Genomic DNA, 24569 nt, shown 5'->3' on the forward strand with positions numbered 1-24569 from the left:
CAGACATTTGGGTGGACCGGAATGCTGGCTCTAGATTATTCGTTGTCTATGTTGGTATACTTGCAATGCCCACCTCTCTAAGTTTTGCCACCACAATATATGCTGCACATTTTGTAAGGCCCCCATATGTGGAGAAGCCAATGGTGCACATATATTTGGTGGTGGAAGGAAAGAGAATCCGCCAACAATGTTGAAACAGACCTTGAACTATGGGCTGTCATAGAAGAGGTATGCTCATCAGCACAAACTTTGCTTGTTGATGGTTCTTGGATTCTAGATAGTGGTGCATCCCGACATATGACTAGTAAGAAAGATTGTTATAGTTCCTGGAAGCCTCTACAGGAACCCATAAGTGTAATTGTTGGGAATAATGCCAAATGTCCAACCGAAGGGTCTAGGAAAATTTATTTTTTAGAAGCTAAAGGTTAAACTAAAGAGCTCTCTAATGTGTTGTACGTGCCTCAAATCAAGAAGAATTTGTTGTCCATTGCTGCAATCACTGATCGTGATCTTGAAGCCCGTTTCAAGAAAAATGGAGCAAAAATCTTGGATTCTAAAGGCAACACACTGGGAAAGGGTGTAAGGTGCAACAACCTCTACGAACTTTCTGCACTTACGGTCACTACAAAAAAAGGTACAACTCAATTATGGCATGAGAGATTTGGTCACTTAAGCATTGCTGTGCTAAAAGAGATGCAAAAATCTGGGATGAGAGCACACTTGCCTCAAATCTCAGAGATGAATGAAGTTTGTGAAGCTTGCATGATGGGCAAGCAACAAAGAAAGGCATTTCCACAAGAGAGTAGTAATCGAGCTCAGTCTCCTCTAGAGTTGGTACACGCAGATCTCTGTGGAAAAATGTCTACATCCGCTTTAGGTGGATCTTTCTACTTTTTGCTGTTAGTCGACGACTTTAGTAGAAAGATGTGGGTGTATTTCATTCGTGAGAAGTTTGAAGCTTTTGGAAAGTTTAAAATGTGGCAAAAGCTTGTAGAAAATGAAACAGGAAAGAAGGTGAAGAAGCTTCGCACAGATCAAGGAGGAGAATTCATCTCAAATGAATTCAACAATTACTGCAATGAGCATGGCATAAAACGACACCTTACTACAGCTTACACATCACAACAAAATGGCATTGTGGAGCGTCGCAATCGGACGGTGGTAGAAATGGCAAGGTGTATGCTCAAAGCCAAGGGTATGCCAGATTCCTTTTGGGCCGAAGCAGTAAGTAAAGCAGTGTACATTCTCAATCGAAGCTACACAAAGTCTTTGAAAGGGAAAACACCTCAAGAAGCCTATTCTAGTAAGAAACCTTTAGTCTTGCATTTCAAAACATTTAGGTGTTTTTGTTATGCTCATATTCCTGATTCTCAAAGAACAAAGTTAGAAGCCAAAAGCAATAAGAGTGTATTTCTTGGATATAGTGAAGAGTCTAAGGCTTATAGACTCTATGATCCAGAGGCAAAGAAAATACTCACAAGTTGGGATGTGGTATTTGAAGAAGGGCCACATACGGTGGAGAAACCAGGTTCGTCCACTTTCTCATCAAATGAAGAAATAACTCACCATGTGCCAGACCAAAGTCAGGTAAAAAATCAAGAGGAGGACTTGTCTGATGATGACTCAAATAAATCTAACCAACCTGTTTTGCAGCATCACAAGAAAAGCCACTACCAAAGTGGACTCAACAACTTTTTGACGCTCGAAACCCTCAAGTTCACAATCCTCGTGAAGAGGAGGGGGGTTTGCGACGGTCAAAGAGAATAGAGGAGCAAAGGAGAGCCTCCGAACACATCGTCAACATCGCTCTCATGACAGAAATTGTGGGCTTTGTGAAGGAGCCAGCCTCCGTCGACGAGGCCATGGTTGATCGAAAATGGAAGGAAGCGATGCAGTTTGAATACGACAGCATCATAAAGAATGACACTTGGGAAGTAGTGGATCCGCCTCCAAAGAAGAAAGTCATTGGCACAAAATGGGTGTACAAGCTCAAACATAAAGCTGATGGCTCTTTGCAAAAGTACAAAGCCAGGTTAGTAGCACAAGGATTCTCTCAAGTCGAAGGGTTTGATGTTAGTGACACCTTCGCTCCCACAACTCGAATGACAACTATTCGTCTTGTGCTTGCTCTTGCTGCTATCTATTTATGGGTTGTTTACCAAATGGATGTCGTGTCTGCATTTTTGAATGGAATTCTCAAGGAGGAGGTGTATATTGAGCAACCACCAAGGTTTGAGACACCCCATTCAAAACAGAAGGTTTGTAGATTGAAGAAGGCTTTATATGGCCTGAAACAGTCTCCAAGAGCATGGTATGTCAGAATTGATAAGTTTTTAAAAAAACTTGGCTTTAGAAGAAGTGATTCTGAAGCGAATTTATATGTACTTAGAGAGAATGGAAAACAAGTCATTATTATCTTGTATCGATGACTTGATAATCACAGGTGATCACAAAGAGCTCATCCAACAAACTCGTGAGAGTTTGAGTTCTGAATTCGAAATGACAGACTTAGGTTTGTTGCATTATTGTTTGGGGATTGAGGTTTGGCAATCCTCAAAAGGCATCTTCATCTCTCAACAAAAGTATGCAACAGAGATCCTAAAAGCTTTTGGCATGATAGATTGCAAACCTGTGAGCACTCCAATGGAGCTAAATGCAAAACTCTCCATGGAAGATTCTTCTCCCTTAGTCGACATTAAAAAATACAGAAAACTTGTGGGAAGCTTAATTTTCTTGTGCAACACTAGGCCGGATACTTCTTTTGCAGTAGGTGTTTTAAGAAGGTTTTCCAACCAACCAAGAGAATCTCATTGGAAGGCAGGTATGCGAGTTCTTAAGTACATCAAAGGTACTTTAAGCCATGGCATTTCCTATGGCATTGGCACAAATACTCTTAGTGGGTATTGTGACTCTGATTGGGCAGGAGATTGTGACTCTAGAAAGTTAGTTTCTGGATTTTGTTTCTCACTTGGTTCTGGAGTGTTTTCTTGGATCAGCAAGAAGCAGCCAACCATCGCTCTTTCTTCAAAGGAAGTAGAGTATAAAGCTGCTTGTTTTGCAGCTTGTGAAGCAGTTTGGCTAAGGCGAGTCCTCATGGACTTAGGTGTTTCTCTTCATTCAGCAACAACACTTCAATGCGACAACCAGAGTTGCATGGCGATTGCCAAGAACCCTGTCTTCCATGCACACACAAAGCATATTGAGGTTCAGTATCATTATGTTCGAGAGCTAATTGAGGATGACATTGTGGAGCTAGAGTATTATCCTATTGAAGAGAATTGTGCAGATATCTTCACCAAAGCTCTAGGGAAAGACTAGCTACTTCGACATCTTCATCAACTTGGAGTTGGCACATGGCCAACATAGAGCATCTTCGGGTGTTCATTGAGGGGGGGTGTTGGTATACTTGCAATGCCCACCTCTCTAAGTTTTGCCACCACAATATATGCTGCATAGTTTGTAAGGCCCCCATATGAGGAGAAGCCAATGGTGCACATATATTTGGTGGATTCCAGCTATGCACGCTGATGAGATCTCTATTTGTGATCGTGGGTGGTACGGAGCAAATTCAGGGGCAACTTTGGGGGCCTCGGGGGCGGAAGCCCCCGATACTTTTTTTTCCTTCGCCGAAATATTCCTTTTCGCCGAATATCTTGGCCGGAAGACAATCGAAAAATGGCCATCCGGTGGCCGGTGGGCAGATGGTCCATGGTCTTTGGTCGGTGGTCGACGGCCGGTAGTCTTTGGCCAGTGGCCGGATTTCCTTGGCCGGTGGCCAATTTCTAGGAGGACTTGTCTACCCAAAAGCGGCTACACATGGGTGCATGGGAGAGTCCTACTCTCCACCTCATCAAAGTGGGAGGTGGAAGAGGGTCGAAGATGGTCTCCAATTCATTAGTGGAAAAAATGGTTCTCCCCTGAAGTGTTACGGGAATTACAAACCAAATTTTTGGTTGGTGGATTGCTGGGATATAGATGACCTATAAAAGAGAAGCCCAAAGTGAGTAACATTGTTATAATTAATGCTACAAGAAAATAAGAATAAAAAAGATACATGCCACTCACCTACTCACAGTTGCACGGTAAAACTAAATTGTCATACCTCCCTGTGTGATGCACACTAGAGTCCACCATGTAGAGGCCATTCTCATGTCGTCTAGACACATTTGCAAACCACTTGCACTCGAAGATACAGGTATGAAAGGTTCTAAAATTAACCTTTAATATCCTTTCAATAGTTCCACAGTACCTGGCATCATCACCGTCTGTGTCAAAGTTGCCCATGATGGCACAGTCCATGGTGGTTCTACGCTCGTAAATGTGACGCATACGAAAGTGACGACCCTTTGACCACATAGAGTTAAAGGAAAGGCACTACAAAATAGTAAAATATCTTTTATCAGATACCAATTAAAGATAACACACAAAAACATTTACAATATGGTTTGAGTATATGAGTACTCTACCTTTGGTTCACAACCTTGTGCATACTCCCATTCTTTGTTGCTGATGTCTTCTCTGCGCACTTTTGCTTCGGTCATTCTCTCATGAATCCACTCCGCACTAATGAGATCTGGGAAACATGCAAGGTGTCTAGGCACTTGGGGTTCCCTCCTTCCTCTATGTGCTTGTTTCCATGCTTCTCTCTCTTGCAAATGCCTTGCCTTTGCCACTATCCACACGTCCACCCACTTGGTCATAATCTTTATATTGAGAATACAAAAGTCATTGACCACTCGAGATAGATTCATATCCATGTTAAGTAGTTTTCCCTTTCCACTTGGCAAGTGTGAAGTCATCCTTGCATCTTCCTCGTCTGATCAGGGTCTTCCCATTTGTTGGAGCCTTGTGCTTGCTATGCCCTTGGGGTAGGAAATGATGGTTGTTTAGATAGATTACCTTGTGCAAGGCATCAGGCCTCTCTATCACCAACGATGGCCCGCAAGTAGGACATGCATTGTGCCCCGATGTGGACAACCCTGCATACGTAGAGTGAACTAAAGGGAGAGAGAGATAGAGAAAGAGAGGAAAAGGGGGTTACCAAAAATCTCGCCAAACCCAGGATAGTCGTGCATAGTCCACAAAAGGATTCCCCTCACAATGGCTTCTCTCCCCCCTTTTGCAAGTGAGACATCAACAACAAGAATGCCTCTCAATAACTCCTCCAACTCCTCGATGAGGGCCTTGAGGTAGACTTCAATATTTGACACTTTGTACTTCCCTAGCACAAGCAAGGAAAGAAGTATATTGCCCTTCTTGGTTGTCTCCCATGGTGGAATATTATAGTTGACGATCACCACAAGCCAAGTGCTCCATGAAGTAGACTTAGTGCCGAAGGGTTGACACCATCACTTGCTACAATTTCAAGTGTCGTGGCTCCAACCCAAACTTTGGCCATTGAGTTTTGATGTGCCTCCATGCAGGTGAATCGAAAGGACGGGCATCATTCCATCATTTGAGTGGTGGTTGGCGTGCCACGCAAGAAGCTCCACGATAGAACTGCTTTTAAACATGTGGAGAGAGAGAGAGAGAGAGAGAGAGAGAGAGAGAGAGAGAGAGAGAGAGAGAGAGAGAGAGAGAAAGAGATAGAGAGAGAGAGAGAGGGGGGAGGGAGGCGGGGGAGGGGGGGGGGGGGAGAGAGAGAGAGAGAGAGAGAGAGAGAGAGAGAGAGAGAGAGAGGGAGAGAGATAGTGGGGGAGGGAGAGGGAAGAGAGAGAGAGAGAGAGAGAGAGAGAGAGAGAGATAGAGAGGGAGAGAGAGAGAGAGAGAGAGAGAGAGAGAGAGAGAGAGAGAGAGAGAGAGAGAGAGAGAGAGAGAGAGAGAGAGAGAGAGAGATATAGATAGAGAAAGAGAGGGAGAGAGAGATAGAGAAAGAGAGAGGGAGGGAGGAAAGAGAGAGAGAGAGAGAGAGAGAGAGAGAGAGAGAGGGAGAGAGAGAGAAAGAGAAAGAGAGATAGATAGAGGGAAAGAGAGAGAGAGAGGTAGAGGGAGAGAGAGGGAGAGATAGAGATAGATAGATAAATAAATAGGGAGATAAAGGGCAATGGTTGAAGGTAAAGAAACCATTTTGTGGTGTGCGTAGTCCGTGTATGCTTTTGCTTTTGTAGAGTGGTATGGAAAATCACGTAAAGCCGATGGACCCTCAAAAATTACTTTCTACTCTCTTCTGCTTAGCTTCTCTATCTTTCTCTCTCTCTCTCTCTCTCTCTCTCTCTCTCTTCCTATCTCTTTTTCCCCATCGAATAGGCATTAGGTTGTACATATTTTAATGGTACTATACCTCAGGAGGAAGGTAGGCATGCAATGTGGAAAGTAATCCCTCAAACAAGGAGCTACTGTAAAGAGATGCTGATCAAGAAGCACAATAAAGAAGCTCTTCTTCATAGCACTCTATAGAAGCAAGAGCACTCTCGCATTGCGCACAACACAAATCGGTGGCTACATTTACAACCATAACTCTTTATCTCTACTCAAAACGATGGCTACATTACGTAATTGTATATATATTTATGTGTACATATATATTTGTTTATGCATGTATGTAGACACTAAGTATGGGAGCATAGCACCCGAAGGTTAGACGCTTCCTCTTGGGTATAGTCCTTTTTTAATGGTGGCGTTGCGGTCATTGATCCACTCATGCATGGATTACCATAATGTACCTTTGGTTTTACCACGATTGAGATTGTGATGATATCTAAAGAGGTGCACTTGACCTTTGGCACTACTAGCCTTTACTTAGGTCTACTAGTATGTATATGTATCTACATGTTTGTGTGCTAATATACTTGTGTACGTATTTATAGATGAGCGAGTAGGGGGGAAAGATAAATCTCATATTGATCTTTGTAATGTAGATGTCAGATGAGACCACCTGGTGGGGAGCAGCCATCTGGCTCTTCTTTTGGTTGGTTCACATGCCAGGTGGGATCCCACCCGAGGTGGACATCGCCTCCAGTGGACCCGAGTCTTGAAGCGGTGAGAACAAGCAAAGAAATAAAGATTGTTTCTGGCTAGTTAACCCTAAACCATGAGTGCCATAGGTTTATTTTTGTTATTTGCAGGCATGGACATCCTACACCTACTCTACTCAGGTTCCTCCATCGGTCGTAGATCCAGACCTACAACGGGCTATCTCTTTACAAGAGCAGTACCTCCGTTCAATGTAGGATTTGTTTGGCCACTACACTCTGCAGCAGCTTGGGACCTACGGTCTTTCTCTGCAGACCACACCATGGGGGAGTAGGGAGGGACTCCTTACCTACAGAGCATCGCACCAACGGCACCTCAGTCTATGGCCCCTTCTTATCATCCTACTCCCCTTCCATCGCAGGGTCCCACTCCCATCGCATCACAGGGTCCTACGCCACTCCATTTTGCTCCTGCTTTTCCAAAACACCATCGAAGAGCTTCCTCTAGCAGCGCGCGTCAACGCTCGTCTCAAGCCAGCAAGCGTCATGAGAGACAAAGCGGCGGTGGATCTTGTGGCTTCGCCTGTTTTGGTAGTGGTGGCAGGGGAACGGAGTCCCCACTTTCAAAGCGTGTCGCCCTGATGCAGAGGACAAGGATATTGACGCACCCATGCTAGACACGCATGGGCGCTACTACATGGTTAAAGATGGCAGCAAGGTGGACTTCGGCACAGTACAGGGCAAGGCATTTCGATGCCATCTACAAATTCTTATACATTCAATGTATAAGAACTGTTTTGTAAAGTTTAGAGACCAACTGCCCGATCATGGATGCTACATAGAGGATGCGTTGCTAACTAAATTTCCAAATGCGCCCGATTAACGTTTTTCACAACAGTGGTTGGTGGGCTACATAATTTTTTTTCTAAAAAACAAGCACTCCAGTGTGTGGCGCGCAATAGCTAACTAGGTTAGAGATCTAGACATGAGCTATCGCAGTGGGAACATGGCAGATGCGGAGTGGGAGTGGGCAATGCAAGAAAAGAGTGATCAACGACAACGGGCTCATCCTACAAACAACAACGCGAAGCTCGCACCAGATAAACTCCCACGCACTATGGCTCAGTTGGCAAGGCAGCATGGAAGGACAAATATGTAAGATCGATTAAATTATAACGTCGATCGGTGATTATAAAGATGGTAGTTGATGATTTGTTATTGTTATTGGTAACTTAGGAAAATATCACTCTTACTCGACCAACTGGAGAGACGGTCAAGTATCAGGAGCGACATACAGAATTTGATACTTGGTGATGGTTGTTTGAGAACAACCACATCTCTTGCGAGCAATTCGACGCAGCGATTGGATCACTTAAAGCGGTAAGTTTAAACAAGTAATTTTGTATCAATTGTTTTGAGATGTGGATAATTGTTTAATTTTGTTTCGGTTTATGTAGAGTCAAGGTGATCAAACGTACATGCCTCTAGATGACGACGAGATCAAGGAGGATTAGATAGAAAAATATTTGTCCATACTTTTGTAATATTTCTGTCTAGATCTAAAGGAGATGTTTGTGACAATATAGAAAAGCTTTATGATGCATATACCTCTTCAGAGGGGGTGCCAGATGAGCCTTTACAGCTCTATAATGTATTGCTAAGTAACATGGATGCAGAAGAGGAAGCAGAGGATGACATGGATGAGTATGAAGATTGCTTGGATCATGCTGATTGTGAATAGGTTATCGAAAGGGATTTTACTTATACGTTGGTACATGGACAGCATGAGGAGATAACTCCTACAACTTTCAATAATGTTGAGACTTCCAAGGGTGATTTTCCCGAGGATGTTATGGATAAAGATCTACAGGATAAAGCTATTTTACATGATCAAGATGAAAATCCAACAGGTAAAAATTCCTCTGATGATACAGGTCGAGAGACTCCCAAGATTTTTCGTGATGGCTATGAAGCTAGAGGGGGTGATGATGCTAAATCATCCTTGATACTGCATAAAGTACACATGGTTTTTCATTTGCTTGGACAATGTGCCAGAAGTGGCTGGATTGTGATGCTACTCCTATTGATGCTTATGTCAGTGATGTCTTGGCTACCAGTAAAAGGGAGTTAGATTTCTTTAATGCTTTCTGGTAACGAGCTTAAGTTGCCAACAGTTTACGGGATGTGGGTGCTGCACTATGCTTCAGTTGAAGCTCTAGTATATTGCGGAGCCCATCAATGCTATGTGATCTCAATGGTGTTGGATCCAGGAGATTCTAAGGATGTTCATAAGCAGATTCAATATGGATGGATACTGATCAGTATGCATGGTAATTGCATGCTATTTGAACCAAGTGTTGGAATTAGGGTTGCAGAGAAACACACACAGCTTGGAGAAGACGAAGGAAGCTCAAGGCACACAATAGAGAGTGTGTTACTTAGTGTGCAATGGAAAGATAGATAGCCCTAGAGTGATGGGCGTATATACAATGCACGGGGGAAAAAACCTCCTAAAGAGGGAAAAAATGCCCTGGCGGTCCTAGTGTGTTCACACACATCACTACCACATGTATATGGTAACAAATCCCCCCTGGAGTGATGCGGTGAACAAAAGCTGGCACATGAGTAAACGGAAGTGCCATGCCCTGAGGACAGGATCAGTCCACAAAGGGGAGTAAGCCCAAAGCTTTGCGGAAAGCTTCAAGCTTCTCACGAGACAATGCCTTTGTGAAAAGATCTGCAAGGTTGTCCTGTGTTGGCACATAAGCCAAGCTGATCTCTCCTGCTGAGAGCCTCTCCCTGACATAGTGGTAATGCACCTCAATGTGCTTTGTGTGAGCATGAAAAACTGGGTTCCTCGCAACTGCTAATGCGCTCTGACTGTCAGTGTAGATAGTGTTGGCAGTGTCCTGTCCAACACCCAAGTCAGCCATACACACTCAACCGTAGCTGTGAAGACTGCCCTGTACTCAGCCTCACAACTCGAAGTGGCCACAGTAGGTTGCTTCTTTCTCAACCATGATATACATGAACTGCCAAGCATGAAACAAAAACCACTTGTGGACACTCGCGTGTCAAAACAACCAGCCCAATCTGAGTCCGAAAAAGCATGTAAGTCTGGCGGCAATGATCCCCCCTTGGGATAAAACAAGCCAAGATGTAAAGTGCCACTAAGGTAGCGGAAAATCCTCTTGACAGCCTGCCAATGCTTAGACCCTGGGCTATGCATAAATCTGCTGACCTGCAAGACTGCAAACTGAATATCTGGCCTCGTGTTGCATACATAAATGAGGCAGCCAACAGCAGTTTGGTAAAGAGTGACATCAGCAGGATCGCCAGCATCATGTAGACTCAACTTCAAACCTGTTTCCATGGGAGTGGCAATAGGTTTGCAATCCTCAAGTCCAAACTTACATAGCAATGTATCTATGTAACTTTTCTGACACAAGGCAATACCACCATCACACTGCTTAAACTGTATACCCAAGTAATGATGCAACAGCCCCAAATCTTTCATCTTGAAAGTAGCATTCAAATCAGCCTTAAATTCAGCAATATGTCTCTCATTTGGTCCAGTGATCAGCAAATCATCAACATAAAGAACCACAATGAGAAATACATCATCCTCACGCTTTACATACAATGTGCTTTCTGTTGGACTGTTACGAAAGCCTCGTTTAACCAAATGAGTGTCAGCTTTCTCATACCAAGCACGAGGAGATTGCTTCAACCCATACAAAGCCTTCTTACATTTGCACACTTTGTCCTCTTGTCCTTTTATGACAAAACCGCGAGGCTACGTTACATAAACTTCCTCAAAAATGTCACCATTCAAGAAAGCAGTAACAATGTCTGATTGATGTACATCCCAACCAAAATGAGCTACCAATGCACATAGAAAACGCACAGTAGTCATACGACAAGTGGGAGAAAAAGTCTCTTCATAATCTATGCCTTTTTGTTGTGCATAACCCTTTGCAACAAGTCGAGCCTTATGGCGATCGATCTCACCATCTGGCTTGCGTTTCAACTTGTAAACCCACTTCGTACCAATGGCCTTTTTGCCAGGAGGCAAATCACATAAAGTCCATGTGTCATTCTCTATAAGTGCATCATATTCTGATTTCATGGCAGCAATCCAATTTTCTGAATTCTGTGCTTCATCAAAAGACAGAGGCTCCTCAACATCATGTAAACTAGACACAGCCAAAGCATAACAATCTGATGCATAAGATGCATGGCAAGAGCCTGAACGAGTACGACTAGATAAAGGTGCATCCAATTTACTGTCACGCAATGTGTGCACCAGCCATTTTGGCATACCTCTAGCCTGCTCATTTTCAGCCCTTTCCTCATCAAGTACATCATGTACATCTGCATCAGTAATAGGCTGTTCTAAAACATTTTCAGAAACCCCCATAGGCTGTACATTTGCCTCATTGGAACTTACATTCGTATTTCCACCACTGAAAAGAGGCAACAAAGTGTCATAAATGTCTTGTGAGCTTACATTACTGTCTCTAGTACATGGCAGCAAGGGCTGAACAGAATCTTCCACAAACACTACATCCCGTGAAACCAGAATACGTTTTGTTTGCGGATGATACAACCTGTAACCTTTGCTTTCAGCACTATAACCAACAAAAATACATTTGACAGCCTTATCATCCAATTTTCTGCGCTGCACTTGTGGCACCAAAGCATATGCCAAACAGCCAAAAACACGCATGTGCTCAATAGAAGGTTTTCTATCATGCCATGCTTCATATGGAGTAATAGACTGCAAAGCTTTCGTAGGACACCTGTTAAGTACATAAGTGGCACACATGATGGCCTCAAGCCAAAAAGAATGTGGCAAAGCTTGACTTTTGACCATACATCGTGCCATTTCCGTTAGTGACCTGTTTTTCCTCTCAGCAACACCATTTTGCTGAGGTGTATAAGGCACTGTACATTGGTGTTTTATCCCACGACTAGCCAGAAATGCATTAAACTCATGAGACATATACTCCCCCCCTCGATCGGAACGGAGGGTGCCCATAGTACATTTTGAGACATTTTCAGCCATAGCCAAAAATTGTTTGAAGCACATAAAAACTTCGGACTTCGCTTTAAGCGGAAATACCCATGCATGCCTGGAGTAATCATCAATGAAAGTCACGAAGTACAGGTAATTGCCCAAGGACGGAGTTTGCATGGGCCCACAAACATCACTATGCACAAGCTGCAACCTGCATGTGGCCCTAACTGAACCATCCTTTGGAAACTTAGAACGCTGCATTTTACCCAGAATACAGCCTTCACAAACATGTTTGACAGGTGCTTCAAGAGGCGGCAAAGAAGCAACCATATCAGATTTCTGCAAACGCAGCAAACTGGCAAAATTCATATGACCAAAACGTGCATGCCAAAGTTTTGCATCTGAAATAGCCCTTGAATCTGCAATAGCATTTGCAAAATTTTGTCCACACTTGTCATACAAAGTGAGCTTATACAGCCCACGGCACAAAAGCCCAGATGCAACAATTTCATCACCAAAACTGAGATCATGAACTGTACATCTGTCATCCACAAATTTGACTACAAGTTCAAGTCTAGCAAGTGCGGATACAGACAAGAGATTCTTCTTGATCCCAGGTACATAAAGTGCATCAACAAGTGTGAAGGAACTGCCATTAGCAACAGTGAGCACAATCTTTCCAACTCCCTGAACTGGATAAGAGGCGTTGTTGGCACAAGTGACTGAATTCCCATGAGGGACAGACTCGAGAGAGGTAAACAATTCACGATGTGAGGTAATGTGCTTTGTAGCACCACTGTCGAAATACCACACATGTGAATCTGCAGCAACTGACAAGCATGCATCATGGACAACAGGATTGTAAGTGCACTCTGCGCTAAAAGCCCATTCTGCATCAACATCAGCATCACAATCTCCTGTCACAGAAGACTCAACAATGGATTCATTTGTAGTGGATCCAGCATTTGCAGTGGAACCACCCTCTTTCTTCTTAGCCTCTTTGGCCTTCAACTTAGGACACGACTTGATCAAGTGATCATTGGCTTTACAATAATGGCAACGCATCTTCTTTTTGCCCTTATCACCAGAATTGCCAGACGAAGTGCTGCCAGCAGAAGCATTAGGAACAGAATTTTTGCCACTCGTAGCAGAACCATAAGAAGTGGCTGCATTACTGTTACCACCCTTTCTTTGAGAAGCAATAAAAGCCTGTTCAACTGCACGCTGCCTAGTCCTGTTTTTTCTAGAAAGTGACTCTTGCAACAGCAATGTGCATAATGCATCAAACTTGACAACTTCAGGATTTCCTTGGGTCATCAGTCTCCAAGTACTAGCAAAAGTCTGGTAGGAATCTGGTAAGGCATCAAGAACAGTCTGCACAAGGGAACTGTCCGAAATCACTTCACCTGCAGAAATGAGTTGCTCATTGATATCCTTGACACTAGCAAGGAAAGTGTCCATATCATCTTCCTCATGCATAATCTTCGACTCTAGCTCTTTACGCAGCAAAGCAATTTTAGCCTCATTGCGGCTTGCATAAAGACCTGCTAGAATATCCCAAGCCTGTTTTGCAGATTTTGCTAAACGGATGTGAGGAATAATGGTGCGCTTCACAGACAACGCAATCAATGCATGAGCCTGCGCATCCTTAACATCCCAACGAGCTTGTTCTGCCGTAGGCAAAACAACTCTAACAGCTGCAATCCTTGCAGCAAGACCTGCAACATGCTCAATATCGCCTACATCTTCAGAACCAGGACGTACATCAATGCCCTGCACAATGTTCCAGACATCTTTTGACACAAGAACATGTTGCATCATATAAGCCCACATAGGGTAGTTGTCCCCATCCAACCTGTCCTCAGCAGCAAACATCTTGAACACATCTGTGTTGTTGTTGTCAGCCATGGTAAATGTTGCACCTGATGTGAAAACTGCCCGAAAATAGGAGAAATGGAGCGGGAACAACTTGTGCTATATAGCACAAACCGTAGAAGACTATAAGGCACCTGTTATGCAGAAAACGGCACTGACAGAAAATCTGCACAAAATGACGAAATAGCTTGTGCAGTACTGCCCGTAGTGGAAACGGAGGCCGAAATGAGCCCAAATCAAAATTTTGAGCAGACCTAGCTCTTCGAGCTATCCGAAAATATTTGTCGACCTGCGAACGCTCGCCAAAGCTCACTGAAATCGGAGAAAGTGAGCAGGCGTGGGCTGGAGCAGCTGGCGACTAAGCCCGGGAGGACGTGACCTGCTCTGATACCAATTGTTGGAATTAGGGTTGTAGAGAAACACACACAGCTTGGAGAAGACGAAGGAAGCTCAAGGCACACAATAGAGAGTGTGTTACTTAGTGTGCAGTGGAAAGATAGATAGCCCTAGAGTGATGGGCGTATATACAATGCACGGGGGAAAAAACCTCCTAAAGAGGGAAAAAATGCCCCGGCGGTCCTAGTGTGTTCACACACATCACTACCACATGTATATGGTAACACCAAGGGTAGCATATTTGCACCAGAAATGCTTGATGATGATTGATACAGGAAATGTATGCTTATGTGGATATTATGATGCTCCAATGTGTGGACAATTGCTTATCATCCCATTTGATCCTAGGGGTTACTAAAGTGCAAGTTGCAGATGTAGAGGATACCATATGCCTGATGTAGCAGGCTGCATGATGGAAGGTTTTGTTTTCTAGGTTATGTTAAGTCAGAAGGGTGTTTGGTTATGCATTCAATAAGATAACATGGCTGGCTTCCAGCTAACTTCTTTGGATAATTGATGAAGTATCTTCACATCTATTGAGTTGGTTCTGCTAACAGAACTTGAAGTAAAGGACTTGACGGCCATTCCGTGTGCAGATAGAGTAAGGAATACTTGATCTTGATAGGGTTCCTTAAGGAGAGCTTAATGGTCAAGCCGTGTGCATCATTAACTAGAGCACTTGAGTCTGGCGGGGTTCACTAAACATGTTATCCATAATTGAATGCTTTGAAGATACGACAGATACGGTTCAAAGATTTTTGATGGGTAGCTACCTAATGATTAAGCTAGAACATTGATGATAGGGTATAAGACTTATTTCAATTTCCGTACAGTTACGTGAGTCTGATGATGGTAAGGAGCTTAAGGTACCTAAAGCAGATGCAGATTGAAGTGCTATTGGCACAGACCGGAGGCTGTGCAGGTTCAGAGGGGGTGAATGTCGTGTAGCTCCGCTGCCATGATGAGAAAAAGAGAAAAGAAATGTAAGCTAAGCTTCTTTGAAGTCTACTTGATTAATGGTCAGTGATCAAGGCTTGTTAATAGGTCCAGTTTAATGATTTATGTATGCCAGATGCGGCTTAAAAGGGCCAACAGATGCCTTAATGATGCCAAAAAGGATTATGCTTGAAGTGGGCACATATGTGAGTTTATGATCTAGACCTGCAATGCTTGAAGTGCTCTACCGTCCTGTCTTTACGGCTCGTCGATTGGAGCTACGGTGAAGAAGTTATGGCAGTTTGAAGTTTGAGTTAATGCAGATCCATACCGGATTGGGAAACTGCAGCTGAGGTGACAGAGATGAAATGAATGCATGAGCCTGAAGTGATCACTTTATGGAGCGCATTGGTCTTTTCAGATCAGCGATCGGAGTTCCGGTTGCCAAGATATGAAGCGTCAAAGATTCAACGGGGGCCGGCTCCGTACCAGTCAGGTCGACTTGGACAGTGTGCCATCTAGGAAAGTTTGAGCTTCAACCAGGTTTTGGAAGTTGGAATCTTGTACGGAATTTCATCTCTTGTAGTGCAGTGTCAACTAGTGCTTCAATTGAATTGTATTTCATGACCAACTAATGAAGATACGACTGATGTGCTTAGCCGTGCCTTTGATGATAAATAGGTTGATAAATATTCTAAGTGGAATTAGCAATGCCTTGCTAGATTATGCATGCTAAAAGTGGTGCCATTACGAAAGCACTTGATGAGTTCATAGTCCTAAATGACATCTTATGAAGCGTATCGATTGTGGGATATGCTAATGATTAGACAGTGGCTGCTCGAGAAAGATGCTGTGCTTGGCAATGCTTTGCCACTATGTACGTCAAATGGGGTGCCCTTTAAGGGCCACCCGCTCAATGAAGCCAAGAAGACAACACGCCACCCAAAACAAGAGAATAAGGGGCCGCCCACCAAATCCAAGGCCACCCATATAACTTAGTGGCCGCCCAATTCACTAAGGGTGTGGCCGCCCAATACTTGGGGTTTTTAGTGGGAATCGAAAAAGGAAAAAGAGATGGCATGGTGGTCGACCAGCGGCGGCAGGCAGTGACGAAGACGAAGGGGAGAGCTCACGTTGGTCGTGATGGGCCTCGATGCCCTCGCAACAAAACGAGTCAGTCTCAGGGGCCCAAGGCGCCTCCATTTGGCATCAACAATGCAAAAATCGGGGATAGATCAACGCATGTATGCCACGTCATTAAGAGCGTTTTCCCGCGCCATGTCGGTAGTGCCCGGCACTACTGCTAAGAGGGAGGGGCTATTATTAGGGGCCTTTTGCATGCGGGAAGAAAAAAGTTAACGAAGTGTATGGCAAGCCAACGAGGGCAAGAAAACGAGGAGAGGAGAAGGGGGTTTGAGGAGTTGCAGGAGGGAGTTAACAAGGAAGCAAGAGGGGAGAGCTAGGTCGAAGGAGCAAGGAGAGGAAGGGCCTATTGCATGCGAGGGAAATTCAAGCTCGAGGGAAGCCAAAGGAAAGCAAAGCAAGGAGTTCTCTTCTCTCTCGACCTTGGCTACCAAAGCAAGGAACGAAGGCTAAAGATACATGTCTCTCGATCTCCGACTCAAGCAAGGTTAGGCGAGGAGGTAATCAAGGCATGCTTTCTCTCTCTCGATCTCCAATCAAGATAAGCAAGAGAGATAACGAGGGTAAGGAAAGCAAGAGGAATAAGGAACTTGAAGCTTTTTCCGAAGCGACCAAGACGAGAAACCTGTTGAAGTAAGCAAGCAGGCTTGAGAAGGTGAGAATTGAGGCAGATAAAGCGGCTGAACGTAATCTCTATCACCGTCATCAGCTTGAAGTTTGATTAATTATCTTGTTGAGGCACGGTGTCGTTAACGACCCGGTTAATTTTGTAAAGCGGGAGCTTAAACTCCTCGTAAGCAAATGATCCAAGTGATGGTGTTGTTAACAGCCCGCCTTGGCTAAAGATTAAGTTGTACTCAGACGTATTAATCGATTTAATTGATGATTGTGGTGGTTTCCAGAGTTATCAGTTGCTCTTGTTCTCTCTCTTTCACACCTCCCACAGCTAGAGGCCAGGCGCCTGCCCGGCTCACGTAGCGAACATGTATCCCCCGACAGTAGCACGAGAAATCTTTTTTTTAATAGTGATTCTATTTAGTGCTCTATAGTCGACACACATGTGATATGTGCTATCTTTTTTTTGCACTAAAAGTATTGGTGAACAGAATGGAGAGGAGCTAGGTCTCACCATCCTTTTTTCCACCAATTCATGCACTAGCCTCATGATCTCCTCTTGTTGAGCTTGTGAAACTCAATAAGGAGGTTTATTAGGCGATGAGCTTCCTAGTAGAAGCTCTATTGCATGGTCGTCATCCCCTCGTTTTGGAGGTAGCTAACTAGGGATGTCATCAATGAAAACATCTTGGAATCCATTTAGGAAATTAAACAAGTCTAATTCCTCTTGGATTCCCGTTAATGCTACTTGTGAAAAACATTAGAATTATTTATAGATTCTCTAACAAAAATCATATACGCAAAAATAGAGCTTTTCATTGACTTATCAAAAGCAAGCGTATTTACCAGGGATATGGTGTTCCTCGACTCTTTAGAATTTATGTACATGCTCTTTTCCCTGTAGGTGAAATAGATTCTCCTTTCAAGGAACTTCATGTTGGCAACCATGCGGTTGAACCATGGTTCCCCTAGGATAACATCCTCATGTTTGAGGAGAGATTAAAAAAAGTCTTCTTTGGCGACATAGCTTTGGACATGAAGCCTCAACTTCCCAATCAAGGGAGTAACGGAGGCTTGCTATCCCTTGAAAGCTCCATTGGTAGTTACAGTGTTTCCCATCTCAAAAGCTTGAGTACTCAACTTAGTGGCCAACTGCATTGATATGAAGTTGTGAGTAGAGCCAGGGTCAAAGAGAATAAGGGCATCATGCTCTCTTACTTTTCCCCAAGCATAGGAGAGGTATGAGCCTTTGAAATGAGTATCTTCTTTTGGATCTTGAACCATGGAAGCTCTAGGAGTGTCATTGAGTACATTTCTTTTGGGACAAGAACGATAACCATGTCTTTGCTCCCCGCGCTTAAATCATTTATGATCTTTATGAAAGGCCTCTAATTCTTCGGGAAAGAGCTTAACTTTACCTTTGTAAGCTCCTTTCTTCTTGGCCTTGTTGTTGGTGGTGTTGGTGTTGCCTTGGGAAGAGTTTTGAGCATTGCTCTTCCCTTTAGCTTCATTTCCATCCTTGTTTTCCATGGGCTTGAAATTTCTTCTCACCCCTTGTTGGAAATTGATCCTTGAAGCAACCATAGTGTGGTGGATCACTTCAGTGATGGTGCTAGGCCGTTGTGAGTTGACATACTCGGCCATTTCTTCAGGTAATCCCGCACAAAATTGTTACTTTTGTTTGACAAAGTCTATCCTTTGGAAAACTGTAGATTTGAGATGTAGATCCCAAAACTTGTCTCCATATTTGTGGTTGAAGAGTAGCTTCAAACTTCGCCATTTGTCGATGAGCACTTTGTCCTTGGGATCGCTTGCAAGGAATTTCTTCATTATGGAAACTCGTAGAGTTCTATGTCTTTGGGGCTTTGCCGTTGCCCCATGAAGGCTAGCCCATCATTGACGAGCAGATTTCTAGAAGTGCATAGCTACATGGTGTAGCTTGGAGGACTCCGTGAAGTCCTCATCTCCAAAGGCCACATTGAATTATTGGATGAAGGCCAATACTTTGTCAGTGGCACCAAAGGTGCCATCATAGCTGAGAAAAGAGATACTCTTTTCTCCCTCTTTGGACTTCTTGGGCTTTTGTGACCTTCGCCATGCAGGGTATGATTTGCGAACGCCTCCCCTCTTGTATTCTCAATAATAGACATAGCGTTTGTCAGAAGAGGAGGAAGTGAAGAAGAAGGAGAAGAGGGTGACCTCTTTCTTGCCTTTTTCTTTCTTTGTTTCCTCTCTTCCCTTTCAAAGTGACCAAGAGAAGCACTATGGGTTGACCATTTCCTCTCTTGTAAGGAGTTGATGATAGTCTAGACCGCCATCGTCATGGAGCTTTAGAGGAACTTAGGGATTCACTCCCTTCTTGTTCTTTGGATTCCTCCTCTCTTATGGGAGAGAGTCTTCTTTTGGAAGTCTCATAAAGAGGCCTCCTAAACTCTCTCTCCTCTTGGAGAGGAAGGGAAATCCCATAAGCACGAAGTTGTTGGGTAACTTTGGCTTGCAAAGTAGGGTTGCCCATAGCTTGCTGCAACCTAGTAACAAGATAATCGATAAACATGGGGGCATCATCATTAGCACCTTCATGTGCAAAATCAAAGTTATCAATGTTCATTCTACTCTTTTGGTTATTTTCAGCCATGCTAATTACACTTATGTGTTTACTTAGTGTTTTTTTGGGAATTCAAAGCGCCTTTGAAAATAAGCACTTAAGTATCTACATCCACGGCTCAAATTGGTTAATTATAGAGAGTAGTGGGGTGGGTCTAACATAGCAAAATTATCGAGGGATAGCTCCTTTCGGACTCTTTATGGTTCAATAATGGCAAAACCATAGGCAAGTCTAAAGAGACCCCATTATTAAGACCAAAGCTCCCGAGGTGTGCACCATATCCCACATAGTGTGCTCAACAACATATAGATCCCAATGCCAATTACCCTAATATAATTAACAAAATCAACCATAAATAGGCTACTTTAGGACCTCTCTTCTTAAGCAAGAAAAGAGAAACCAAATGCTCTGAGACCAATGTAACGGAAATGGCCTATGAACTTTGAGAATAGCGGAATTAAGCATTTTTGTGAGATTACTTTGAAAACATAGGGGGTGAACTTAATTGATGGTAGCAACATAAACATAGTACTTAATTAACTTTGCATGAACAATACTTTTGCAAGAGAGAGAGTATTAGAGAACATGAAAATAGTTGATGACCGGATTTACTTGGAGCCGGTCCCCCCTCCAAAAGGCATTTGTAATATAGATTCTCCCATCAAGAGAGACTTGGTACAATACAATCTTTGTGTTCCTTGTGACCTTGGTGATGCGATGAAGATGGAAAGCTTCATGCATCACGAACATAACATAAACTTTGCACAAAGCATTAACTATCCCAAGGCCTCAAACACCTTCGAAGGTGGAGAGAACTAGTGGGGAATGAGGGTAGGGAAGAGGAAGAAGAATCATTCATAGAAGAAAGAAATAGTTTCTCACTTATCATCACTCTTCTTGCTTAGCATAGCATAATAGCATAGTATTGAAGATGAAGAAGATGGCAAGCTTAAGCATTGAAGCATGTCTCTTGGTTGGCTTTCCATTCCATAGCCAAGATTGTTGGTGTAGGCTTGGAGAAGGAGATGGAGCTCTTGCACTTTGCACTCCACACAATGAGAGAGAGAGAGAGAGAGAGAGAGAGAGAGTGGGAGAGGATACCCCCCTCTCATGCTTGGTCCACACCTTTCTCTCTCCGTCTCTTTCTCTCTCTATCTCTCTCTCTCTTGTATTATTTAATTATTTCATTTGGACACGTGTCCTCTTTTTCCTCTTTGAGAGGAAGAACTTAATTATTTATTTTTATGTATCTAAATTCTCATTGGACCTGTTTAAAACCTATCCAATAGGATTCAAACACATCATGAGGGCCACATGTGGAGGATCATTTGAACATGTGTCTTTTATGCTTATTAAGTCATTTGGTTTGAATTGAATACTTCAAGCACTTAGTCAATCAAGCATGGAAATGTTTTATGCCTCTTGTGAGTTTATCTTTGAATTGAACATTTCAAGAACCTTAGTCATTTAAGCATGTGAGAAACACCTCAAGCTTTTGGGCAAGGTTCCCACAAAACACTTAGCAAGCCGACAAGCACCTCATGCTTGGGTAGGATTCCCACCTCAAAGTCAACCTTAGCTTGCCTAAGGTCAAAGGACTCTCTTACACTAACTTTTGCAGGTCTTTAATGAAGCTAACCCTAACGTCTTTTAAGATCCATTAGATGCACGTTGCTCTTTGATAGACTACCTCCTTTTTGACCCCTATTGAGATGTAACCATCTCTCCTCTCGGTCCCTTGTTGAGGTAAATCTAGAAGCATTTATTGCACATTGCTCTTTGGTAGACCGTCTCCTTTTGGACCCCTATTGAGATGCAACCAATTCTCCTTTTGGTCTCCTGTTGAGATAGGTTTAGAAGCGCATATCTATATCCTAACTCTTGTTCCCTTTTATCTTCCCATATTAGATGATCAATTTAATATGAGAAAATCATTTGGTAAAGATAGATATTATGTTTTATGACAGCTACCATCACTTAAGAATACTCGCTATGCTCACAAAGTAGTCTCACAAAAGTGCTTTATCTAATTCCCTAATTCCACTACTCTCAAAGTTTTTAGGCCATTTCCATAATATTATGTGATTTGCCTCCTGGAAAAATGGCCATTGGTACGAAGTGGGTTTACAAGTTGAAACGTAATCTCAATAAGGCTCGACTTGTTGCAAAGGGTTATGCACAACCAAAATGCATAGATTATGAAGAGACTTTTGCTGCCACTTGTCATATGACTACTGCGCATTTTCTATGTGCATTGAAAACTTATTTTGATTGGGATGTACATCAATCAGACATTGTTACTGCTTTCTTAATTGGTGACATATTTGATGAAGTTTATATGACGCAGCCTCGCGGTTTTGTCAAGAAAGGATAAGAGGATAAGGTGTGGAAATGTAACAAAGCTTTGTATGCGTTGAAGTAATCTCCTCGTGCTTGGTATGAGAAGGGTGACACTCATTTGGTCAAATGAGGCTTTCATAATAGTCCAACATAAAGCACATTGTATGTAAAGCGTGAGGGTGATATACTTCTCATTGTGGTTCTTTATGCTGATGATTTTTTGATCATTGGACCAAATGAGAAACATATTGCTGAATTTAAGGCTGATTTGAATGCTACTTTCAAGATGAAAGATTTGGGGTTGTTGCATCATTACTTGGGTATATAATTTAAGCAGTGTGATGGTGGTATTGCCTTGTGTCATTAAAGTTACATCGAGACTTTGCTATGTAAGTTTGGACTTGACGATTGTAAATCTATTGCCACTCCCATGGAAGTAGGTTTGAAATTGAGTCTTCATGTTGCATCATTACTTGGGTATATAATTTGAGCAGTGTGATGGTGGTATTGCCTTGTGTCATTAAAGTTACAGAGACATTGCTATGTAAGTTTGGATTTGAGGATTGCAAACCTATGCCACTCCCATGGAAATAGGTTTGAAATTGAGTCTTCATGATGTTGGTGATCCTGCATATGTCACTTATTACCAAATTGTTGTTGGATGCCTCATTTATGTATGCAACATGAGGCTGATATCAGAGCAGTCTCATAGGTCGGCAACTTTATGCATAGCCTAGAGTCTAAGCATTGGCAGGCTGTCAAGAGGATTTTTTGCTACTTGAGTGGCACTTTACATCTTGGCTTGTTTTATCCCAAGGGGGGATCATTACCGCCAGACTTACATGCTTTTTGGACTCAGATTGGGTTGGTTGTTTTGACAAATGATTTCTGTTTCATGCTTGGTAGCTCATGCATATCATGGTTGAGCAAGAAGCAACCTATTGTGGCCACTTCCAGTTGTGAGGCTGAGTACAGGGCAGTCTTCACAGCTACGTTTGAGTGTGTATGGCTCAGACGCCTTATGGCTGATTTGGGTGTTGGACAAGACACTGCCAACACTATCCACACTGATAGTCAGAGCGCATTGGCAGTTGCGAGGAACCCAATTTTTCATGCTCACACAAAGCACGTTGAGGTGCATTACCACTATGTGAGGGAGAGGCTCTCAGCAGGAGAGATCAGCTTGGCTTATGTGCCAACACAGGACAACCTTGCAGATCTTTTCAAAAAGGCATTGTCTCGTGAGAAGTTGAAAGCTTTCTGCAAAGCTTTGGGCTTACTCCCCTTTGTGGACTAATCATGTCCTCAAGGCATGGCACTTCCATTTACTCATGTGTAAGCTCTCGTTTACCGCATCACTCCAGGGGGGATTTGTTACCATATACATCCGGTAGTGATGTGTGACACCACCGGGGTATTTTTTCCCTCACTAGGAGGTTTTTTCCTCTGTGCATTGTATATACGCCCATCATTCTAGGGATATCTATATTTCCATTGCACACTAAGTAATACACTTTTGGTTGTGTGCCTTGAGCTTCCTTTATTTTCTCCAAGCTGTGTGTGTTTTCCTGCAACCCTAATTCCAACAATTCTTTTAAGTGGAAAAGTGAATGCAAAAGAAAAATTGGGCACGAGAGGCGATGGAGAGAGGAAGATAGAGAGAAATGATGCATTTTTAATTGGGTGATTGCATTGGGGAGCTCTCGGGGTTTTGCCATGTCACTCTCATGTGGAGCCGCAACTTCAAGCTAGATGGGCCGAAGATGGTAGGCGAGGGTGCAATGGACAAGCATAGGAATTGAGGGTGCTAGAGCGAGTCAAGGAGCATGCAGGGGAGTGTTGCTTTTGCGTGTCTCTCTCTCTCTGTCTTTGTTACTATCTATGATTCACGTATAGCAGGGAGAAAAAATTCATGTTTCTCTCTCTCTCTCTCTCTCTCTCTCTCTCTCTCTCTCTGCTATTTGCCTCCATGGCGATGCAGATTGAATTGAATGTGATTAGATCCCTTGGTTTTGAAAGGGAACTTAGCTAGATGGAAAAAACAGGGGTACATGGAAAGGCCAACTGTTCGCATAAGGGCGAGCAACACAATGCATGGACAAATGGCAAGACGACATATGGGTGCCAGATGGTAGCAATGGCAACATTGAGGAGGGGAACAGAGGGTTTGCATAGTGAATAGCAAGTTTTCCAGGCTGGGATGGTCAGCCCAAACTGAAATGAATCTTCAATGCACGTGGAGGGGGGGTTGGAGAGAGAGAGAGAGAGAGAGAGAGAGAGCACATGTTCGGTAGCATAAGCACTATGATATTTTTTCTCCTCTTTCCCACAACAGTATATGGCATGCCTCTGTAGGTGTTGGAAGTGATGGCACAAAGACAAATGCAAAGCGTGAATGGGAAGAGGGAGGGAGCGCCACATTAGTGCAGAGCCGAGAGAGAGAGAGAGAGAGAGAGAGAGAGAGGGGGGGGGGGGGGAGATGGCATGAAGTGTAGCAATGCGGATCCACAAAGAGATAGCTAGATAGATAGATAATTCTATTATCGTCCTCGTAGGTCAAATGACCTATGGGACCAAATGAACATGTCACGTGCTGTGAGTGGAGGTCATAAGTGACTCTCAATGCGCTAAAAAATGGCTAAAATGAGCATCGCAATAGAGAGTCCACATCGTGGTTAGGAGAGGAAGGTATGTAGGGAGAGCTCATGGCTAAATATATGGGGAAAAG

At 43.3% G+C, this 24569-nt stretch overlaps 1 pseudogene; it reads left to right on the top strand.

Moving 5' to 3' along the window:
• The first annotated feature begins 2613 nt into the window (after window positions 1-2613).
• LOC147460905 (secreted RxLR effector protein 161 pseudogene) lies at window positions 2614-3318 on the top strand (annotated as a pseudogene).
• Window positions 3319-24569: the final 21251 nt, after the last annotated feature.

This window comes from Adiantum capillus-veneris, chromosome 3, assembly GCF_014529385.1.
Source record: "Adiantum capillus-veneris isolate H3 chromosome 3, ASM1452938v2, whole genome shotgun sequence".
Taxonomy (NCBI): domain Eukaryota; kingdom Viridiplantae; phylum Streptophyta; class Polypodiopsida; order Polypodiales; family Pteridaceae; genus Adiantum; species Adiantum capillus-veneris.